Consider the following 23,139-nt stretch of genomic DNA (forward strand, 5'->3'; position numbering starts at 1 on the left):
TATTTACACTGAACATTTTATAAAAACACATTTACTGGAAGAACTGTGAAGATGCAAAGTTTGGTAACAGAATTTTGGTAAAATCATCCTCAGCGTGTTCATGTTTTCCAAAAACTCTTAAATATCTGCATAAAGAATCGGGTGACAACAATTTTTTATTTAACTATGCAAGTCAGTTAGGAACAAATTCTTATTTACAATGCCGGCCTAGGAACAGTGGGTTAACTGTCTTGTTCAGGGGCAAAAGGAGATTTTTACCTTGTCAGCTCGAGGATTCGATCTAGCAACCTTCCGGTTACTGGCCCAACGCTCTAACCACTAGGCTACCTGCCGCCCCATTTTATAATAGCAGTAAGTCAGCTTGGAGGTTTGCTGTATATCGCCAATATACCACGGCTAAGGGCTGTGTCCAGGCACTGCGCTTTGCATCGTGCATAAGAACAGCCCTTAGCCGTGACATATTGGCCATATACCACGCACCCTCCGGCCTTATTGCTAAAATATCTCCTAGAAGCCCATTTACGCTAGATCTGAAGAATTAATTTTATTTTTTTAATTAAAACATTAAAAAAATATTTAAAAATAAAATAAAAAAATCGGCACCACATTGCAGACCAAGCTAAACAGCATGCAAAGTTTACAGTACAATACTTTTTTAAAAGCCCACTACAAACCACCCCATAGTGGTAAAGCCCACTACAAACCACCCCATAGTGGTAAAGCCCACTACAAACCACCCCATAGTGGTAAAGCCCACTACAAACCACCCCATAGTGGTAAAGCCCACTACAAACCACCCCATAGTGGTAAAGCCCACTACAAACTACCCCATAGTGGTAAAGCCCACTACAAACCACCCCATAGTGGTAAAGCCCACTACAAACTACCCCATAGTGGTAAAGCCCACTACAAACTACCCCATAGTGGTAAAGCCCACTACAAACTACCCCATAGTGGTAAAGCCCACTACAAACTACCCCATAGTGGTAAAGCCCACTACAAACTACCCCATAGACATGCTGAACATTGACATCTTTTCAAAAACAGATCAATAGATTAAAAAGTAATTTGATTAATTCAACTTTCTACAGCCAGTGAAATGTTACCGTTACGTCTGCATGTTTACAACCACCTAGAATAACGATGTAAAGATTTGAGATGACAGGAAATGTCAAATTGTTCAGTATTGAATTCAGAACAAATGGTTCATTCAAAATGGCCAAATTCACCCAAGTCTGATTTACTACCACCAAGAAAGAAAAATAGGACAAGCATTAATTTGTAGATTTATTTATACATCAAAACAGTCACAGGGTTGAATTGACTTGGCCTGGTTTTCCCCAGTTCCAACGAGACGTCCCACTTCCTTGCTGACCAAACAGGAGTGCAAGAGGGCTTGTCAGTGTAGGACAGGAGAGCTAGAGGGAAAATAGTGAGATGACTTGGGTCAGTGTGATGATCCAAGAGGAACATTCAACAGTACATTAACATCTTCCTAATGTTGATCTGCCCCCCTTTTCCATTATAATACATATACAGTCTTGGCCAAAAGTTGAGAATGGCAATACAAAGGATTTAAGTTCCTTTGGATGGGGTATGGTAGGTGCCAGGTGGACCGGTTTAGCTCAAATGAAACACTGCTGGGTTTGTCAAGCGCAACAGTTTCTCATTTGTATCAACACTGGTCCACCACCCAAAGGACATCCAGCTAACTTGACTCCAATGCCGACCCACAGTTGTGTCACGGGCCAACATCCCTGTGGAACGCTTTCAGACCCCTTGTAGACAACTGAGGCTGTTCTGAGGGCAAACTCAATATTAGGAAGGTTTAATGTCCTCTATACTCAGTGTATTATAATACTGGAACCGTAAGTCATTCCCACTACACACCTTCCCGCTCCACCAGCACAGCAACACTTCAGCAGCCAACGAGCTCTAAAGAGACAGAACAGTTTTAAAACCAAATAATTCCAATCTTATTTTACTAGACTCCATTCAGAGCATTCTGAAACCAGATCAGGATTTTAGTTCAGTCATTGCAGCCATCCAGCCAGCAGTCCAGGGTCTGGGATCAAGCCCCCACCCAGACACCCTCCCTCCAGGCAGGCAGCCCACCTTACCCCTGCCCACTGCAAAAGCAGGCTTGTCAGTGTCTGCCCAACCCACAGGAGGGCCGATGGGAGGCCAGACCTTTATCCAGCCCAGAGCACAGGACAGGATTGCCACCAGACTGGGCTGTTAGGGTTAATGCTTCATCATTTATAACATTCCAGAATGCTTAATGTGGAGCATTACAATGCTGTCAAAAGTCACACACCTTTACAAACACAGCAGACACTAGGACCTCAACCAGGGGGGCAGAAACCTAGAGGGAGAAAGTAGAAAAGCATGAAGTGACATTGTAAGACCTTGTAGTCAGACATGAGATCAGTCTATAGCAGTGTATTCTAATCCTGGGGACCCAAAACTGTCAACAAGTGTTCCCCCCAGAACTAGACTTGGGTGGTATTTGGAAAACAGGGTTTCACCAATAACATTTACATTATTTCTATGAAGTTTATATTGATAGCTACTTATGTATTTTACAGTAGGTCCAGTCACATGGTGTTTGTTTACAAGAATGAGACCAGAGCATTGTGAGTCCCTCACCGTTAACCAGATGATCTAATTACAGGACAGAATTCACAACTCAACGTGTGAAGTGTTAATATGCTGGGACAGCACTGCCAGTGAAAACCTGAATACCACCCTACACCTGATTACACTCAAACCCTTGATTGAATTAGGTGAATAATGCTGGGTTTACACAGGCAGACCAATTCAGATTTCCACTAATTGGTGTTTAACAATCACACCAGATCTTTACTGATTTGATTACTCAAGACTAAATAGTGAAAGATCAGAATTGAGCTGTGTCTAAACGAAGCCTTACATCTAGGTCCCCAGAACCAGGATTGTGAAACACTGCTCTAGAGTATAGATCAGTTCAGTAACCAATCAGTCAGCTTAACATCAAACCGGGGCAGTAACAGGCAATCATCACTTCTACATTATAAAGGACAGAAGTTAATGGCAACAGATCAAAGTTGATCCTACACACCTTGAGGTAGTGCAGCAACAGTTCTCCAGTGGCCAGGCTGGAACAGTTAGGACCTGGAAGGAACAGATACCAAATTAAACATTATGCACAAGTACATTAGGTACTGCAGACTATATGCAGAGCATTCTGAGACGAGATCAGACGTAGGTTCAGTCATTGTAGCCATCCAGCCAGTAGTCCAAGGTCTGGCTACAAGCTCCCCACCCAGACACCCTCCCTCCAGGCAGGCAGACCACCTTACCCCTGCCACGGGCAATGAGAGCAGGCTTGTCAGTGTCTGCCCAACCCACAGGAGGACCGATGGGAAACCTGCGTTGATGCCAGCCACAGAGCACCGGCCAGAAGCCAACCAACTGTTATGAGGATTCATCACGTACAGCATTCCAGAATGTTCCATGTGGTGGGTGTGAGCTGTAGTTAAGCGTACATGGGAATTGTAGTTCCCTCAGTGAAGTTAATGAATAGGTAGAAGGTAGGTGGAGTTGGTAGCAAGTGCAAGAGGTGAAAGGTCAGTGAATGAAGATGCTGTAAAAACACAATCATACACACCTTCCTGAAGACTGCAGACCCACAAGGACATCAACTGGGGGAGGAGAGTTGAGGGAGAATTAAGTGATATTGTAAGAACTAGTGGTCAGACATTAGATCAGTCTACAGCACAGCATTATCTAATCCTGGGGACCCACCACTCCTCTGGGTCCTCAGGACCAGACCTCACTGCTATAGTATAGATCAGTTCACTAACCAATCAGTCAGCTTAACATCAGACTGGGGCGGTAACAGGAAATCATCACTTCTACATTATAAAGGACAGAAGTAAAGTCGATCATACACACCTTGTGGTAGTTCAGTAACAGGCATCTTCTAGTGACCAGTCTGGTACCACCACCAGGACCATCAGGACCTGAAGGAGAAGAATCCAAATAAACATGCTGAACAGCACTACATTAAAGACTGCTTTATTGTCTGATAGATCAGAGGGGTAACCAATCAGCTGGGGAGGTAACAACTGATCCTAGACCAGCACTACCACCCTGAGAGATTAAATATGGGAAAGTGTTGACAAGGGCCCTGTACTACATCAGGACACTAGTTATTTGGAAGTCAGTATTCTAACTTCAATCCTGCTTAAACTGTATTGATGGTACAGCATGAAAATATAAATTGACTACACCCTGAGTGGCCCATCCACCCCAGTCACTTGTGCTGCTAATAGCATTTCATGAATGATTCTGCATCTACTTCTTGATATTAAATCAAATAACAGCCATTTTGGATCAACAATGCAAAGCCAAACGATTTTGTGTGTGAGTCTCTGGTCCCATCAGACAGTTGGTAACCCCAACCAGCTGTCCCCTTGTTGCCCTGGCAACGCCAGTGGGTCCACCTTTGCAGGTTCTGTTGTCGACACAGGGCGTAAGACACGTGCGGGTGTCATCACTAGGAGCCAGAGTCACCACGACTACCAAACATCAACCGTTCACTCTGTTTGCAGTCAGTTAATACTAGACTGGTTGTAGCTTGTGGCTAAAGCAGAGGCTCTGTTTAAGATACAAGGACTAGATTCATTACCGAACGTACTCATTAACCAAAACTTACCAGTCTAGTTGGCATCACGGCTCCTTGTTCAGCCACAAACAGAAGAACCTACGAAGACATATGCTTCAGGTTAAAGTCTGGATGGGGACCAGATACCAGACAGGCACATGGAAGGGTTAGACATTACATATGTAGCCTTTATGACAGGTTACGTAGCCCTCTGCTGAAGTCAGCTATTCCTTTTCTCAACAGGAATTCAGACGAACGAGATTCCAAAGAGAATATTCATCATGTTCAGCAGAGGGAAGGGATCCCTCAAACATGTTGCGTTCAGCTAAACTGTACAAGTAAAAGTTGGCAACACTGTAGATATCTATACAATAAACTTAATGAATGTTTGAACTACCACTTCCAGGACAAGACACTAGTGTTAAAATATACATTTAGACTGGATGGATCCTTACCTGCATAGCTTAGAGCAGCTCAGAACAGCCATCTTGTTTCAGGACAGTCAACTGTAAGACAAAATGGAGGCCGTGAAACTAGGCTGCAACAAGATAGTCAAGCGAGGGTTCTTTACTCTGCAGGGTGTCAGGTCATTTATCATCAACAGGAAGTCAGACAAACGAGATTCCAAAAGGTTTATCATGTGGTTGCAGAGAACGATTGTTATTCTGGGAAAGACCTCCCTTTCTAGTGCACTACTTCTGACTAGGGCCCATAAAGCTCTGGTAAAATGTAGTGTACTATAGAGGGCACCATTTAGGACAGTTTCAGAACCACAACTTACCAGTATGTTGGAGTCCACGCTGCAATTCCACTGACCACAGCACTCAAACTTTAAAGAACAAAAGGTAAACATTTTATTAGTGTGATGATTGAGAAATCAATGACTAACTGCTGCATTATATACAGTCACTCAGTAGTTCATGTCGTTTCACATCGGTTCAAAGTGAGCTAGTTTGTCATCCTTGGGACTGTAGCATCTTCAAGTGACTGGTTCCACAGTTCTGTCACTCAACCCACATGGCACCCCAGTCCCTATGCAGTGGACAACTTATTGACGAGACCGACTGTCTGTACTCAATTGTGAGCCGCCCGATGGTACTCCCAATCACAGCCGGATGTGCCCTAGACCCCTGCGCCACTCAGGAGCAGTTCACACAGAATAGGGTGCCATTTGGGTTTCCACCAACATGTATACTGGTGGAAGACCAATCCTACCCGTAGTGGGGAACCCAGTTTGATCTTTGTTGGATGAACTCACCAGGTAAGGTAGTGTTAATCCCTTCAGGAAACTTCATCCCCACGTCTATTAAAATGACAAAGGAAGTTAGTGTTTAGCTGTAAAGAACATTTAAACATACAACCGCTGCATTAGCTACAGTCACTCAGTAGTTCATGTCGTTTCACATCGGTTCAAAGTGAGCTAAGTTCATCATCATTGGGACTGTAGCACGTCCCGGTAGCCATCTTGTACAGTTGGCCGGCCAAAAGGGGACCATGCCTGCATCCAAAAAGTCACACCCTATTCCCTTTATAGTGCATGGGTCCTGGTCTACGGTTGTGCACTATAAAGGGAAGTGGGGTACTAGTGTCTTAACATTTCACCAACCTGGATTTTCACAAAGCGCATCAGTCTCGTGGTCTGGAATCAGGTATTCTATAGAAGGAATCACAAAATAAATGTTAGTTTTTGCCTGGCTTCTATGAGAAGATATTAAGTTCTTAAATAGAGCCCATCAGAACAAACAGTAGCTTCACAAAATAATCAGACATATGCTTGTCAATGGATCATATAAAGCCCGGAAGTAGTGACCATATAGAAATGGTGCCATTAGAACTGTCCTGAACACCAGTGAATAAACTCAAATGGAACTCACCAGCACACATTCCTATTCCAGAATGGAACTCCAAGTGGAGAATCTGTTCAGATGCCTTGAAGTCAGGAAGTCATGTCACAAGTAATGCAGACCTGAGCAAAGAACACATCCATGTTAGTGACTTACTAGTCTGTATATTACCACAAGAGGCTTTGGAACACAGGACAAGGCCATCAGATCAAAGTTAGCATCACCAAAAATCAGATATATGCTTGTCATTGAGGATCATCATTTACAGCCAGTCACGTGTGAGTCAGTTCCCACCTGAAAGTCCACCCCAAAGTGCATTTCCCCATTTAGTTGAAAATCCATGACAGTTTTCCAGGTGCACACAAAGATACTTATGGATTTAGGGCACAGGACCCTTTATCTGCTTCCCCAGCCAGATAAAGTCATGGATACATATGTTATGTCAGAGTCAAACTGAAGTAAATTAAATGTAGTTTAGCAAGCCAATGCTAGCATAATGACTGGAAGTCTGCAGGTATGTTCTAGCATGCCAGCTGATAACCATATTCTTAATAGCTGCGCTAATGCTAGTTAATATTCACTTACAAATCTACCTTTACACTGAAATTGTATCCATATATTTGGGAATTAGATAAAGGGCCCTGGCGAATCTCTTAAAGGCAAAGGGCTGACAAGTTGAACACATCTAATGATCCTGGTGGTAAGTCAATGCACTCACGTGTCAGTCTTCTGGACTTCCCTGGCATCTGTCCTGCATTTCTGTTGATCAGGGGGAAGATAGGGAGGTCCCTTCATGAACAGGCAATACGCAGGCATATAGAACCCAACATTGATATCGTCGCTAATGGAACCTTATTTCCAATACAGTCGACTACTTCTGACCAGATCGACGTTAATCGTAGTAGACTAATGAGAATAGGGTGCCATTAGCGCAGCAACGACAGTCCAATCAGGGGCCAAATGCTACTCAGAATCTGGTAAAGAAGTTCCTTCTTCAAAGGCTGATTCGGAAAGAGAGAGTTCATTTTATCATCACCGTAGCAGAGACCTAACGTTGGGTTTATAATGACTGATGGTCCGGTCACACCTAAATGGCAAGCTAGCATACTAGCTAACATGGCACGTGGTTAGCTAGTTGCTAAGTAAAACCACCACGTAAGCAGGCATTTAAGTAATATGTTGCTTACCAGAGCAGCACATTCGAGTCGTCGGCATCTTGAAAGGAGAAAATAATATTAAGTCAACACTAATTTCAGTTACAACCCCGGTAGCTAGCCAACCATTAAATGGCGTAGGTTCTCATGTGACCTAGCTAGATGCGGACACGTGTTCTGCGAAAGCAGCATTTCGAAACACGTTTTTTGTTTAAAAAAATCTAATAAATTTGCAAGTCTCTCATCAGAAATACTAAAGTGCAATCAGGTATTCAGAACAGGTCTGTGTAAATTCTCTTCATCGAAAGACGTTGCAATGCTAACAGCCAGATATCGGCCTGAACATGAAATAAACAAATCAGAACTAAACATGTTTGGTACTAGAAGTCCATAATTTGTCTCGGGTAAATTCTAAAGATCAGTGGAAGAGTTTAAACAAACGGATGGCTTTAGATTGTATGCCAAAGTGGCGACTAGCTTAGTTACCGGTAGGTGCTTTCGCCGCATTCCGCTCAGTGTTGCCAACTAATTTCCAGAGGAAGTTGATTTGTTGCTAAATGACGTTGTGATGTCATTGCGTGATGCCGTCATTACATAATAACGTAAAACTGCGTCATTACGTAGACTCTAATTGAACACTTATTCTGTCATTGTTATATAGTGAAGTGTTCTGGACTGATGTAAAACTATATCTTGGCCTCAAATTGCATACAACCATTGAAATCTAAGTTTGACATATTATTTTACTACACTGATTCCACAATTGAATGTGAATATGTCATAAATCTCTTTATTTTATTTGGAACATTTTTCATACACAAATCAAAATGTATGAAGAAAAAAGCCCTTTTCTTAATTTTTTGATCTGATTTGGAAAACTATTTTGAGTCTTTGAAACGTATACAAAACAAAATGTCAAAAAAAATTATTCGCTATATGTCTGTATTTGAATTGATATAATGTGGATTAGTTTTATTTTTTTCTCATTTCTTTGTGGAATCCCTCTGGCTGTTATGTTTATGTTTTGCATGTTACTGTTAATAAAAATAAAAAAAGAGAAAAAAATATATATATATCACATTAAAGAAAAACATCTAAAAATAATCTTGTCGAAAAATATGATTTAACATTTGTTAGTTTAGATTTGTTTGTTTATTATCATATACTTTTATTTGTAAAAGTAATATAAACACAACACATTTTATATTATCACATTTTTAAACACAACACATTGAATTATTGAACAATTACACATTATTGAACAATTACATTTTATTTATTTTCTTTTTAACTAGTAAACCTACACTGAACAATCCTAGTTTTAAGCAGTGTATTGGTAGTTAGTTAACATGCTACCTAACTGATCAACAATTATAGGTACAGGCAAATAACAAGGTATATATGCTATCTTATTGAATAAGCAACTTAACTCAAATAATGATGTATGTGCTAGGCATCTCTCTCCAGCTCTCCCCAGGTTGTTGTGCTGCTTGGCTAGCTAGCTAGCTGCTCGATGGTTTCCTTCAGATATTGCCACTGTTTTCGCACCCACTGCAGTACACACTGCCACCATCAGCTGTGTGTCTCCGCCAGTTCCAGAAAGCCCACTCCTTGCATACGTACTGTAAATATGATGAATCATAGATTGGCAAGGAAATCCTCTTCACTGTCCAACTGCATTGTCACGGAGCTGGAACCAGCAGTAGAGGATGGAGTGGCCTTAAAGCTGTATGCTGCTGTGGTGCCAAACTGCTGCAGAACTTCACTTGGTAGTTTATGCTGGTAACAGGTTTCACCAGCCAGCTTCAGTCCATACCGCACCAGGAGTATGGAGTTGAGAGTGTGCAGTGACATTCTATTTCTTAACTTTGACTTGACCACACTCATTTGGCTGAACAGCCGTTCAACCTCCGCATTTGAGTGTGGCAGGGAGAGGGCAGCGAGTGCAGCTTTACACAGTTCTTCAAATGGATTTGACCCGGAAGAGTCTGTGTAGTTATTGAGTTCACTCCAAAACTCGACTGTGTTTTCAGTTGAGTCCCACCTAAACAGATGGATGTTTCTCCATTGGGAAACAATTGTATCAATTGTTTGTGGTTGGTACACCAGAAGCTCAGCTACTTTAATAACTTCAGTGGTGCCTTTATTGTGCTTTAGCGTTTCCTTAACACTGAACAAGGCCATGTTGTTTCGCAAGGCTTCAAGGTTGTCTGGGAGCCTTGCTTGCAGCTCCTTGCTTAGAGCAACAATGTAGTTGATGCACTGTCACCGAATGACCTTTTTGTCCTCTGACGCAAGACTGAGTTGGTACACCGTGCTCTCGAAAAGGTACCGAAGGTATGGTGATGGACTGAGATGTCCTTCAATGGCATCATTCAGGACATCCATTTTTGCCATAGGGTTGACTACTCTGCTGCAAATTGATGTTAAGAGGTGTACCAGATTGTCCAAAAGCTTGACAGGATCTGTTTGCTCTCCCTCAAATTACTTCACTGCAACTTGATTTCAAGAATGTCAAGTAGACATAGTTGTTCTTGTCCATGTACATAGCGTGGAGCACATCCACCATGTAGCAATGCTCACTGGCCTTGGTCAACTCAAAGTGGAGTTTCAGTTCTTCCCACTGGCTCAATATACGAGTTACTGCAGGCTCAATCGATAGCCAACGTGTGGCATACACTTTGGTGACCTGCAGGGGTTTCTGGCCACAATTAATGGTGGCATACACTGCTTTGTACGCCTTGCGCCGTTTTGGGGAAATGGAAAACCAGTTGTAGGTTTCCCTGATTAAGTACTCAACACTCCTAGGGATGGTTTCTTTGGATGCTGCACAGACAGCCAATTGTAAAGAATGGCACACATCACGGATGAGTACCAAATTGGGCAATGCACATTCTACCTTTAAAATCATGTGCACCCCGTTGTGCACCCCAGTCATCACAGACGCATTATTAGTGCCAATACTGTGAAGATTCTCTTTTTTAAGGTTGCACTTCTCAAGAAACTCAACTACCGCCTTTGCTATTGATCTGCCATCGCCACCCTCCCAGACAACCAGCCTGAGAAATGTGGACACAACGGTTCTTTTTTAAGCACTGAAATACCGAATCACCACACCCAGGTATTTCGAGACACTGACATCAGTGGACTCATCCAAAAGGAGACTGAACTTCTCATCCCCCACATCTGATGTTACTCTTTTGAGAAAATAAGGAGCCAGTATTCCCCTAATCATTTCTGTGCACTTGGTGCGGTGCATTTGGAAGTTTGTTGCTGCCACAGAATCTGAAAAGGCAACTTTGCAAGCCATACCTAAATGGTCGCATGCTAGCAGCGAACAATGCTCTGCAGTGGCCATTGCCATAGTAGCTTTTGCAGTTATCCACTTTTTTAACCAACTGTGGTAATGTAGACTGCGTTGTGGGGTTGTACGGTTTTGATTTATTTATATGTTTTGCTGTAGCACAATATTTTTTGATGTCATACAATTTTGCAAGCATATCTGATTTGCAGTACGCACAGTATGCCCAACAATCATCCCCAATTACTGGCTTCAGCCACCCTTTAAATTCAGGTACTCCCACTCTTTTCTGTACTTCTGGCTGTACAATTTTGATTGAGACATGTTGATTGATGTTGTAAGTTCTGTTCAAGATCTCGTCGAACACATACTACTGCTGCTGCAGTCAGCCAACAATGATTTGCAATTTGCTGAAATTGCTGCTGGCCTGCTGCTGACGTCACTCACAATGCACTTTTGCAGCCAGGCACGTGTGTTGTGACAGAGAAAATCGGTTTTGTGTCATTTAGAGGGAAAATATGTGCGTTTTAGCGTTTGAGTCATTTTTCAAAAGTTGCCACAAGTTACAAATACATTTTTAAAAGTAGCTACATTTGTTGCTAGGTGCTGTTTGGAAAAAAAATTGCTAAATATAGCAACAAAATTGCTAACTTGGCATCACTGCCTGAGGGTGTCTCGACCGCAGTCTGTCTGTCTCTCTTCTTCTATGGTATAATGGCGTCCACAACAATTAAATGTCTATTCCGCCACCTACTGTGTGGGTGGATAATAAGGATCCCCAAAAATAACATATGGGTAAAAATAAATCAAATATCACACAAACTACCAAAAAAGAAATGAACTAAACAAAATCAACCTGCTTTTCTGTAAAAACCTCATTCTAATCAGGTCCAACACAGCCTCAGAATCCTCCTGTGAGGGCAGGACATTTCCTGGTGACAAAAGTCTTGTAGTGCTTCTGCTGTGAAGTCTTGGAGCCCCAAAAACCTCTCGGCTGCAGCAGATATTGATACAAAGGACGTGAAGTATTTGTAGTTAATCAATATCAAAGGTGGTAGCTCCGCTCACCGGTGAAGTGGAGCAGAGCATGCTGGGCAATCTCCAGCTCAAGAGAAGATCAGCTGGAAGAACACTCCACCATGGTTAGTGTTGGTGTGTAACTGTTAAATTCAGTCACCCCACCATGGTTAGTGTTGGTGTGTAACTGTTAAATTCAGTAATCCCACCATGGTTAGTGTTGGTGTGTAACTGTTAAATTCAGTAATCCCACCATGGTTAGTGTTGGTGTGTAACTGTTAAATTCAGTAATCCCACCATGGTTAGTGTTGGCGTGTAACTGTTAAATTCAGTCACCCCACCATGGTTAGTGTTGGTGTGTAACTGTTAAATTCAGTAATCGCACCATGGTTAGTGTTGGTGTGTAACTGTTAAATTCAGTAATCCCACCATGGTTAGTGTTGGTGTGTAACTGTTAAATTCAGTAATCCCACCATGGTTAGTGTTGGTGTGTAAATGTATATTAAATTCAGTCACCCCACCATGGTTATTGTTGGTGTGTAACTGCTAAATTCAGTCACCCCACCATGGTTAGTGTTGTTGTATAACTGTATATTAAATTCAGTTACCCCACCATGGTTAGTGTTGGTGTGTAACTGTTAAATTCAGTCACCCCACCATGGTTAGTGTTGGTGTGTAACTGTATATTAAATTCAGTCACCCCACCATGGTTAGTGTTGGTGTATAACTGTATATTAAACTCAGTCACTCCACCATGGTTAGTGTTGGTGTATAACTGTATATTAAATTCAGTCACCCCACCATGGTTAGTTTTGGTGTGTAACTGTTCAATTCAGTCACCCCACCATGGTTAGTGTTGGTGTGTAACTGTATATTAAATTCAGTCACCCCACCATGGTTAGTGTTGTTGTATAACTGTATATTAAATTGTCACCCCACCATGGTTAGTTTTGGTATATAACTGTATATTAAATTCAGTTACCCCACCCTGTTTAGTGTTGGTGTATAACTGTATATTAAATTCAGTTACCTCACCCTGGTTAGTGTTGGTGTATAACTGTATATTAAATTCAGTTACCCCACCATGGTTAGTGTTGGTGTATAACTATGTTAAATTCAGTCACCCCACCATGGTTAGTGTTGGTGTGTAACGGTTTGACTTCATGTCTTGAAAAGGTTTTAATTTAATCACTACAGAATAATACCATAAAATACAGTTTTCCAGGGAATTCTAGAAACCAGTTGAAGGAAAACTCCATCCAGAAACCATATTTTGTTATTTGTTTCATTAGTCCATTGTAACATAGTCCCAAAATGTTTTGCTTGTCAATAATCAAGTTCTCAAGATATGTAACTTTCAAAATACAGAAATCCCCATATGATGCATTTTGCAAATACCAAAAGACCGTTTTGGGTGGAATTTTCCTTTAATGAAAGCCTGCATCAGTCAGGTGAAAGGTTATTTGGCATCATGTCCAATGTCAGACTAAAACCTTTTTAATGCCACAGAAAATACCATCCATCTGAGTGATAAAGGGCATTTTATAACAATAATCTTATTTTTAACATACATTGTCGCTTACACTAATAGTCTTAATTCCTGATCAAATTTTGCCAAAACACTTAATGGCAAAGATTATAGGACAGTTGCATTCTGCTGCACTATCCCAGTTCACCACTAGAGACATACAGGTATTCTATCCAGTGGTGTTCTGCTGCACTATCCCAGTTCACCACTAGAGACATACAGGTATTCTATCCTACTAACTAGAAGAGGATAGATGTAGAAAAAAGGTGCGCAGATTTTTTTATTTAACCTTTAACTAGGCAAAAGAACAAATTCTTATTTACAATGATGGCTACCAAAAGTCGTCCTGCGGGGACGGAGCCTGGGATTCAAAATAAATACAGTACATAAAGAGAGAGCTAAGAGAACATAGCAAGGCAGCAACACAACACATCATAGTAGCAACAATACATGGTAGAAGCACAAAACATGGTACAAACATTAGTGGCCACAGACGACAGGACAAAAGGCAAGAAGGTGGAGACAATACATAAAAAATGGCACAATGAGGTTTGAGACGGATGGGAAGCGGGACTATCACTCGCTGGAAAATGTGCTGCATTCAATTAACTAGGTAGACCAGACCCAGCTGCTATAGAGAGCAGTGAGTAATGGCATCTTGTTGGGCACCAACTCCGCCACGGTTCGTTGGACAAATCCTTCGGGAAAATGTTTTGACATCAACACTGAAAACAAGATCTGTGGTAAATTCAGGCGTAAACCTTTTTCTGATATCAGCTAACGGTCACACAATTGAAGCATTTGTACTGAAATTAAAAGTCCCTGCTATAATGGTCAAGTTAACAGATCTCAGAAAATGTAGAATCTCCTGAAAACCAATTTATGCTTGCAGGAAAATATGATCGGTGCCATATGACTGGTGTGACGCAGACCAGTACTAAACGGCACGCAATATGAGCTGTACAGGACGGCTTTTTTCTCCTGTTATTCACCAAAATTCTAATATAAATGCAGTCCCGGGTAAGGCTCAATCTGTGTCTGGGAAACTGGCTTCAAGCGCAAACGCTCGTACCTTGTAGTGAGCCCAAATTCTCTACCCCTGTGCTTCACGGCCAACAGATGGGATTAATGGTGCCACATGGTCAAAAACCCCGATTGATACCACCGTAGGTATGGTTGAAAGAACCAGAGGTAACTCATTTGGGGGGTTTTCGGGACTACAAACTGGAACATTAATGTCCATGATACCATCCGTTAAATATACCGGAATTTACGCTTCATTTAGCCACCATCTTTAGCGGTTCTGATATCAGTGTAAACCAAGCCTGTTCCATATATTAGCTATACAATTTTCTCACCGTATCGTTAAAATAGACTCCATGACGAAACATGCATCTCACAATAAATTCCTCCCAAAAACACAATGGCTTAAAATAATTCTGTCAACTTTCTATAGCCAGTGAACAAAGTAACATGTGCATGTTTATAACCACCTAGAATAACGACAATGATATGAAGGGAATGTCACATTGTTCAGTATTGATTTCAGACCACATGGTTCATTCAAAATGGCCAAATTCACCAAGTCTGATTTAATACCACCAAGAACGAAAAATAGGACAAGCATTCATTTGTAGATTTATTTTTACATCAAAACAGTCACTGGGTTGAAATGACTTGGCCTGGTTTTCCCCAGTTCCAACAAGACGTCTCACTTCCTTGCTGACCAAACAGGAGTACAAGAGGGCTAGTCAGTGTAGGACAGGAGAGCTAGAGGGAAAATAGTGAGATGACTTGGGTCAGTGTGATGATCCAAGAGGAACATTCAACAGTACACAACATCTTCCTAATATTGATCTGCCCCCCTTTTCCATTATAATACATATACAGTCGTGGCCAAAAGTTGAGAATGGCAATACAAAGGATTTACGTTCCTTTGGATGAGGTATGGTAGGTGCCAGGTGGACCGGTTTAGCTCAAATGAAACACTGCTGGGTTTGTCAAGAGCAGGTTTCTTATGTGTATCAACACTGGTCCCCCACCCAAAGGACATCTAGCTAACTTGACTCCAATGCCGACCCACAGTTGTGTCACGGGCCAACATCCCTGTGGAACGCTTTCAGACCCCTTGTAGACAACTGAGGCTGTTCTGAGGGCAAACTCAATATTAGGAAGGTTTAATGTCCTCTATACTCAGTGTATTATAATACTGGAACCGTAAGTCATTCCCACTACACACCTTCCCGCTCCACCAGCACAGCAACACTTCAGCAGCCAACGAGCTCTAAAAAGAGAACAGTTTTAAAACCAAATAATTCCAATCTTATTTTACTAGACTACATTCAGAGCATTCTGAAACCAGATCAGGATTTTAGTTCAGTCATTGCAGCCATCCAGCCAGCAGTCCAGGGTCTGGGATCAAGCCCCCACCCAGACACCCTCCCTCCAGGCAGGCAGCCCACCTTACCCCTGCCCCTCGTCCCGAGAGCAGGCTTGTCAATGTCTGCCCAACCCACAGGAGGGCCGATGGGAGGCCAGACCTTTATCCAGCCCAGAGCACAGGACAGGATTGCCACCTGACTGGTGTGTTGCGTAGTATGTTCATCATCTACAACATTCCAGAATGCTTAATGTGGAGCGTTACAATGCTGTCAAAAGTCACACACCTTTCCAAACACGGCAGACACTAGGACCTCAACCAGGGGGGCAGAAACCTAGAGGGAGAAAGTAGAAAAGCATGAAGTGACATTGTAAGACCTTGTAGTCAGACATGAGATCAGTCTATAGCAGTGTATTCTAATCCTGGGGACCCAAAACTGTCAACAAGTTTTTCCCCCCCCAGAACTAGGCTTGGGTGGTATACCAGGGTATTTGGAAAACAGGGTTTCACCAATAACATTATTTCTATGAAGTTTATATTGATAGCTACTTATGTATTTTACAGTAGGTCCAGTCACATGGTGTTTGTTTACAAGAATGAGACCAGAGCATTGTGAGTCCCTCACTGTTAACCAGGTGATCTAATTACAGGACAGAATTCACAACTCAACGTGTGAAGTGTTAATATGCTGGGACAGCACTGCCAGTGAAAACCTGAATACCACCCTACACCTGATTACACTCAAACCCTTGATTGAATTAGGTGAATAATGCTGCGTTTACACAGGCAGACCAATTCAGATTTCCACTAATTGGTGTTTATCACACCAGATCTTTATCGATCGGATTACTCAAGACTAATTAGTGAAAGATCAGAATTGAGCTGTGTCTAAACGAAGCCTTACATCTAGGTCCCCAGAGCCAGGATTGTGAAACACTGCTCTAGAGTATAGATCAGTTCAGTAACCAATCAGTCAGCTTAACATCAGACTGGGGCGGTAACAGGAAATCATCACTTCTACATTATAAAGGACAGAAGTTAATGGCAACTGATCAAAGTTGATCCTACACACCTTGAGGTAGTGCAGCAACAGTTCTCCAGTGGCCAGGCTGGAACAGTTAGGACCTGAAAGGAACAGATACCAAATTAAACATGATGCAGAAGTACATTAGGTACTGCAGACTATATGCAGAGCATTCTGAGATGAGATCAGACCATGGTTCAGTCATTGTAGCCATCCAGCCAGTAGTCCAAGGTCTGGCTACAAGCTCCCCACCCAGACACCCTCCCTCCAGGCAGGCAGACCACCTTACCCCTGCCCCAAACACTAGAAGAGCAGGCTTGTCAGTGTCTGCCCAACCCACAGGAGGACCGATGGGAAACCTGCGTTGATGCCAGCCACAGAGCACCGGACAGAAGCCAACCAACTGTTATGAGGATTCATCACGTACAGAATTCCAGAATGTTCCATGTGGTGGGTGTGAGCTGTAGTTAAACGTTCATGGGAATAGTAGTTCCCTCAGTGATGTTAATGAGTAGGTAGAAGGTAGGTGGAGTTGGTACCAAGTGCAAGAGGTGAAAGGTCAGTGAGTGAAGAGGCTGTAAAAACACAATCATACACACCTTCCTGAAGACTGCAGACCCACAAGGACATCAACTGGGGGAGGAGAGTTGAGGGATAATTAAGTGATATTGTAAGAACTAGTGGTCAGACATTAGATCAGTCTACAGCACAGCATTATCTAATCCTGGGGACCCACCACTCCTCTGGGTCCTCAGGACCAGACCTCACTGCTAGAGTATAGATCAGTTCACTAACCAATCAGTCAGCTTAACATCAGACTGGGGCGGTAACATGAAATCATCACTTCTACATTATAAAGGACAGAAGTAAAGTCAATCATACACACCTTGTGGTAGTTCAGTAACAGGCATCTTCTAGTGACCAGTCTGGTACCACCACCAGGACCATCAGGACCTGAAGGAGAAGAGTCCAAATAAACATGCTGAACAGCACTACATTAAAGACTGCTTTATTGTCTGATATATCAGAGGGGTAACCAATCAGCTGGGGAGGTAACAACTGATCCTAGACCAGCACTACCACCCTGAGAGACTAAATATGGGAAAGTGCTGACAAGGGCCCTGTACTACATCAGGACACTAGTTATTTGGAAGTCAGTATTCTAACGTCAAACCTGCTTAAACTATTGATGGTACCGCAAGAAAATATTAAACTCACTACATCCTGAGTGGCCCACCCACCCCAGTCACTTGTGCTGCTACTAGCATTTCATGACTGATTCTGCATCTACTTCTTGATATTAAATCAAATAACAGCCATCTTGGATCGACAATGCAAAGCCAAATGATGTTGTGTGTGAGTCTCTGGTCCCATCAGACAGTTGGTAACCCCAACCAGCTGTCCCCTTGTTGCCCCGGCAACACCAGTGGGTCCACCTTTGCAGGTTCTGTCGTCGACACAGGGCGTAAGACACGTGCGGGTGACATCACTAGGAGCCAGAGTCACCACGACTACCAAACATCAATCGTTCAGAGAGTTTTAATACTAGACTGGTTGTAGCTTGTGGCTAAAGCAGAGGCTCTGGTTAAGATACAAGGACTAGAGATTCATTACCGAACGTACTCATTAACCAAAACTCACCAGTCTAGTTGGCATCACGGCTCCTTCAGCCACAAACAGAAGAACCTACAAAGACATATGCTTCAGGTTAAAGTCTGGGTGGGGACCAGATACCAGACAGGCACATGGAGGGGTTAGACATTACATATGTAGCCTTTATGACAGGTTTACGTAGCCCTCAGCTGAAGTCAGCTATTCCTTTTCTCAACAGGAGTTCAGACGAACGAGATTCCAAAGAGAATATTCATCATGTTCAGCAGAAGGACGGGATCCCTCAAACATGTTGCGTTCAGCTAAACTGTACAAGTAAAAGTTGGCAACACTGTAAATATCTATACAATAAACTTAATGAATGTTTTAACTACCACTTCCAGGACAAGACACTGGTGTTAAAATATACATTTAGACTGGATGGATCCTTACCTGCATAGCTTAGAGCAGCCATCTTGTTTCAGGACAGTCAACTGTAAGACAAAATGGAGGACGTGAAACTAGGCTGCAACAAGACAGTCAAGCGAGGGTTCTTTACCCTGCAGGGTGGCAGGTTATTTATCATCAACAGGAAGTCAGACAAACGAGATTCCAAAAGGTTTATCATGTGGTTGCAGAGAACGATTGTTATTCTGGCAAAGACCTCCATTTCTAGTGCACTACTTCTGACTAGGGCCCATAAAGCTCTGGTCAAATGTAGTGTACTATAGAGGGCACCATTTAGGACAGTTTCAGAACCACAACTTACCAGGATGTTGGAGTCCACGCTGCAATTCCACTGACCACAGCACTCAAACTTTAAAGAACAAAAGGTAAACATTTTATTAGTGTGACGATTGAGAAATCGATGACCAACTGTTGCATTATATACAGTCACTCAGTAGTTCATGTCGTTTCACATAGGTTCAAAGTGAGCTAGTTTGTCATCCTTGGGACTGTAGCATCTTCAAGTGACTGGTTCCACAGAGTTCTGTCACTCAACCCACATGGCACCCCAGTCCCTATGCAGTGGACAACTTATTGACGAGACCGACTGTCCGTACTCAATTGTGAGCCGCCCGATGGTACTCCCGATCACAGCCGGATGTGCCCTAGACCCCTGCGCCACTCAGGAGCAGTTCACACAGAATAGGGTGCCATTTGGGTTTCCACCAACATGTATACTGGTGGAAGACCAATCCTACCCGTAGTGGGGAACCCAGTTTGATCTTTGTTGGATGAACTCACCAGGTAAGGTAGTGTTAATCCCTTCAGGAAACTTCATCCCCACGTCTGTTAAAATGACAAAGGAAGTTAGTGTTTAGCTGTAAAGAACATTTAAACATACAACCCCTGCATTAGCTACAGTCACTCAGTAGTTCATTTAGTTTCACATAGGTTCAAAGTGAGCTAAGTTCATCATCATTGGGACTGTAGCACGTCCCAGTAGCCATCTTGTAGTTAGCCAGCCAAAAGGGGAAAATGTCTGCATCCAAAGTCACACCCTATTCCCTTTATAGTGCATGGGTCCTGGTCTACGGTCGTGCACTATAAAGGGAAGTAGGGTACTAGTGTCTTAACATTTCACCAACCTGGATTTTCACAAAGCGCATCAGTGTCGTGGTCTGGAATCAGGTATTCTATAGAAGGAATCACAAAATAAATGTTAGTTTTTGGCTGGCTTCTATGAGAAGATAGAAAGTTCTTAAATAGAGCCCATCAGAACAAACAGTAGCTTCACAAAATAATCAGACATATGCTTGTCAATGGATCATCATATAAAGCCCGGAGGTAGTGACCATATAGAAATGGTGCCATTAGAACTGTCCTGAACACCAGTGAATAAACTCAAATGGAACTCACCAGCACACATTCCTATTCCAGAATGGAACTCCAAGTGGAGAATCTGTTCAGATGCCTTGAAGTCAGGAAGTCGTGTCACAAGTAATGCAGACCTGAGCAAAGAACACATCCATGTTAGTGACTTACTAGTCTGTATATTACTACAAGAGGCTTTGGAACACAGGACAAGGCCATCAGATCAAAGTTAGCATCACCAAAAATCAGATATATGCTTGTCATTGAGGATCATCATTTACAGCCAGTCACGTGTGAGTCAGTTACCACCTGAAAGTCCACCCCAAAGTGCACTTCCCTATTTAGTTGAAAACCCATGACAGTTTTCCAAGTGCACACAAAGATACTTAGGGATTTAGGGCACAAGACCTTTACCTACTTCCCCAGCCAGATAAAGTCATGGATACATATGTTATGTCAGAGTCAAACTGAGGTAAGTTAAATGTAGTTTTGCAAGTGTAAGAAATTGTATTAGATATTGGTAACTTGTTTTAACAACTTCTCAACATTAGCTATAGTTGACACAACATACACACCCCCTCTTTCTCTTGGACATATGCTGGACTCATTAGACATATACACGACACCCACAACTCCCCTCCCCCATGACAATCACACAGACACACACAACTCATGCTTGGAGCTCAGGACAAAGAACTATCTCAGGAACCAATGGAACGTGGACACCAGGCCTGTTCAGGACTACCCAAGACCCAGATCGACCAATCGGAAGGCCAGACTCGCAGATCTACCTACTTTGCTTGTTGTCTATATAATACTGTACGGTTCTTGAAACTACCTCTTTTTCCCGGACGATTCAATAGGAATCAGACAGAAAGAGCCTTGCTGCAAGATTTTACTAAGATATCTTTACATGTGATTAAACGGCCTTATTATAAAATTATCCACCTCGTCCTATTGTCTCCTCTTGTTCTCCTGTCAACAGTAAACGTTTTACTAACACAAGCCAATGCTAACTAAAGCTAGCATAATGACTGGAAGTCTACAGGTATGTTCTAGCATGCTAGCTGATAACCATATTCTTAATAGCTGCGCTAATGCTAGTTAATATTCACTTACAAATCTACCTTTACACTGAAATTGTATCCATATATTTGGGAATTAGATAAAGGGCCCTGGCGAATCTCTTAAAGGCGAAGGGCTGACAAGTTGAACACATCTAATGATCCTAGTGGTAAGTCAATGCACTCACGTGTAAGTCTTCTGGACTTCCCTGGCATCTGTCCTGCATTTCTGTTGATCAGGGGGAAGATAGGGAGGTCCCTTCATGAACAGGCTACACGCAGGCATATAGAACACGACATTGATATCGTCGCTAATTTAACCTTATTTCCAATACAGTCGACTACTTCTGACCAGATCAACGTTAATAAGTAGTACACTATTGAGAATAGGGTGCCATTAGCGCAGCAACGACAGTCGAACCAGGTGCCAAATGCTACTCAGAATCTGGTAAAGAAGTTTCTTCTTCAAAGACTGATTCGGTAAGAGAGAGTTCATTTTATCATCACCGTAGCAGAGACCTAAGGTTGGGTTTATAACGACTGATGGTCCGGTCACACCTAAATGGCAAGCTAGCATACTAGCTAACATGGCACGTGGTTAGCTAGTTGCTAAGTAAAACCACCACGTAAGCAGGCATTTAAGTAATATGTTGCTTACCAGAGCAGCACATTCGAGTCGTCGGCATCTTGAAAGGAGAAAATAATATAAAGTCAACACAAATTTTAGTTATAGCATACTAGCTAACATGGCACGTGGTTAGCTAATTGCTAACTAAAACCACCAAACTAGCCAGTTGGCAAACTAAAGCTCGCTTGCATCGTTTTACTGCAGTAGAGTTAGTCATTGTACCATGCATGGCAGACATTTCAGTAATATGCAGCTTACCCGAGAGGCATATTCTCTCTCGAGTCGTCCGCATCTTGAAGAGAAATGGAACCGTTTACACACACGGAGGAGTAACCCCATAAAAACCCTCTAATGAATGACCAAGTTAGCTTCCGTCCCTTCTTTTTCTTCTTCTTCTTCTATGGTATAATGGCGTTCGCAACATTGTGCATTCTGCCACCTACTGTGCGGGTGGATAATAAGGATCACGAAAAGGAAAACATTCGGGTACAAATAAAATATCATACAAACTACCAAAAAATAAATTAACTAAATAAAATCAACCTGCTTTTCTATAAAAACCTCCTTCTAATCAGGTCCAACACAGCCTCAGAAGCCTCCTGTGAGGGCAGAACATTTCCCGGTGACAAAAGCCTTGTAGCGCTTCTGCTGTAAAGTCTTCAAGCTTGATTGAATCCACCTTTCCCACCGCTTTCTTCACAGTCCTCGGTATTACAAATAGATTTCCCAAATTAATGTCCTTGTCCAAAAAAGAGTCCATTATTGGACCAGTCTTTGTTTTCTACTACAACTTTTGCTAGTTTTGTTCCATTCTTTGATTTCAAGAACTGTCTCCATTTCCTCCTCCTTTGACCCGTCTCTTTCTCTCTCTCACACACACACACACACACACACACACACACACACACACACACACACACACACACACACACACACACACACACACACACACACACACACACCAGGAGCTACTCAACAAACAGGACATTCCTGGATCACTGAGTAGACCATAGGAGAGGTGAGAACACAGTACCCCCCCTATACACATACACACACACTTAATGTCTGGATGACATTAAGACCCATCACTGGTATATCATCGGCTGCAGTGCTGTGACAGGAGATAACCTACTGACCGGAGTA

The 23,139-nt window shown here is 42.5% G+C and overlaps 1 long non-coding RNA gene, 9 other non-coding genes and 2 pseudogenes across 17 annotated transcripts; all 12 read right to left on the reverse strand.

Moving 5' to 3' along the window:
* Window positions 1–1,274: 1,274 nt before the first annotated feature.
* LOC129835784 (uncharacterized) lies at window positions 1,275–22,377 on the reverse strand. 8 transcript variants are annotated; one of them, XR_008756519.1, is made up of 29 exons: window positions 22,255–22,377; window positions 22,027–22,054; window positions 21,557–21,597; window positions 20,350–20,441; window positions 20,079–20,126; window positions 19,735–19,779; window positions 19,256–19,303; window positions 18,940–18,980; window positions 18,538–18,582; window positions 17,783–17,850; window positions 17,496–17,529; window positions 16,945–16,997; window positions 16,159–16,206; window positions 15,732–15,776; window positions 8,133–15,262; window positions 7,680–7,707; window positions 7,211–7,251; window positions 6,523–6,614; window positions 6,255–6,302; window positions 5,907–5,951; window positions 5,430–5,477; window positions 5,104–5,154; window positions 4,700–4,747; window positions 3,937–4,004; window positions 3,650–3,683; window positions 3,101–3,153; window positions 2,318–2,365; window positions 1,891–1,935; window positions 1,275–1,418 (listed from the first exon to the last, which is right to left on the reverse strand). It is a non-coding gene; the product is annotated as an uncharacterized LOC129835784 (long non-coding RNA). The 8 variants fall into 8 exon arrangements; XR_008756523.1 differs by lacking the exon at window positions 19,735–19,779; XR_008756520.1 differs by lacking the exon at window positions 15,732–15,776.
* Window positions 3,827–3,901, reverse strand: LOC129835842 (small nucleolar RNA SNORD31; annotated as a pseudogene).
* Window positions 4,420–4,546, reverse strand: LOC129835844 (small nucleolar RNA SNORD22). Its single transcript, XR_008756563.1, has one exon. It is a non-coding gene; the product is annotated as a small nucleolar RNA SNORD22 (small nucleolar RNA).
* On the reverse strand, window positions 4,864–4,935 carry LOC129835823 (small nucleolar RNA SNORD30). The gene has a single exon (XR_008756550.1). It is a non-coding gene; the product is annotated as a small nucleolar RNA SNORD30 (small nucleolar RNA).
* On the reverse strand, window positions 5,554–5,616 carry LOC129835820 (small nucleolar RNA SNORD29). The gene has a single exon (XR_008756547.1). It is a non-coding gene; the product is annotated as a small nucleolar RNA SNORD29 (small nucleolar RNA).
* On the reverse strand, window positions 6,026–6,089 carry LOC129835863 (small nucleolar RNA SNORD29). Its single transcript, XR_008756579.1, has one exon. It is a non-coding gene; the product is annotated as a small nucleolar RNA SNORD29 (small nucleolar RNA).
* On the reverse strand, window positions 16,825–16,894 carry LOC129835832 (small nucleolar RNA SNORD31). The gene has a single exon (XR_008756557.1). It is a non-coding gene; the product is annotated as a small nucleolar RNA SNORD31 (small nucleolar RNA).
* Window positions 17,673–17,747, reverse strand: LOC129835836 (small nucleolar RNA SNORD31; annotated as a pseudogene).
* Window positions 18,265–18,391, reverse strand: LOC129835850 (small nucleolar RNA SNORD22). Its single transcript, XR_008756568.1, has one exon. It is a non-coding gene; the product is annotated as a small nucleolar RNA SNORD22 (small nucleolar RNA).
* On the reverse strand, window positions 18,700–18,771 carry LOC129835824 (small nucleolar RNA SNORD30). The gene has a single exon (XR_008756551.1). It is a non-coding gene; the product is annotated as a small nucleolar RNA SNORD30 (small nucleolar RNA).
* Window positions 19,380–19,442, reverse strand: LOC129835839 (small nucleolar RNA SNORD29). Its single transcript, XR_008756560.1, has one exon. It is a non-coding gene; the product is annotated as a small nucleolar RNA SNORD29 (small nucleolar RNA).
* On the reverse strand, window positions 19,854–19,917 carry LOC129835822 (small nucleolar RNA SNORD29). The gene has a single exon (XR_008756549.1). It is a non-coding gene; the product is annotated as a small nucleolar RNA SNORD29 (small nucleolar RNA).
* Window positions 22,378–23,139: the final 762 nt, after the last annotated feature.

Source organism: Salvelinus fontinalis, chromosome 36 (assembly GCF_029448725.1).
Source record: "Salvelinus fontinalis isolate EN_2023a chromosome 36, ASM2944872v1, whole genome shotgun sequence".
NCBI classification, from domain to species: domain Eukaryota; kingdom Metazoa; phylum Chordata; class Actinopteri; order Salmoniformes; family Salmonidae; genus Salvelinus; species Salvelinus fontinalis.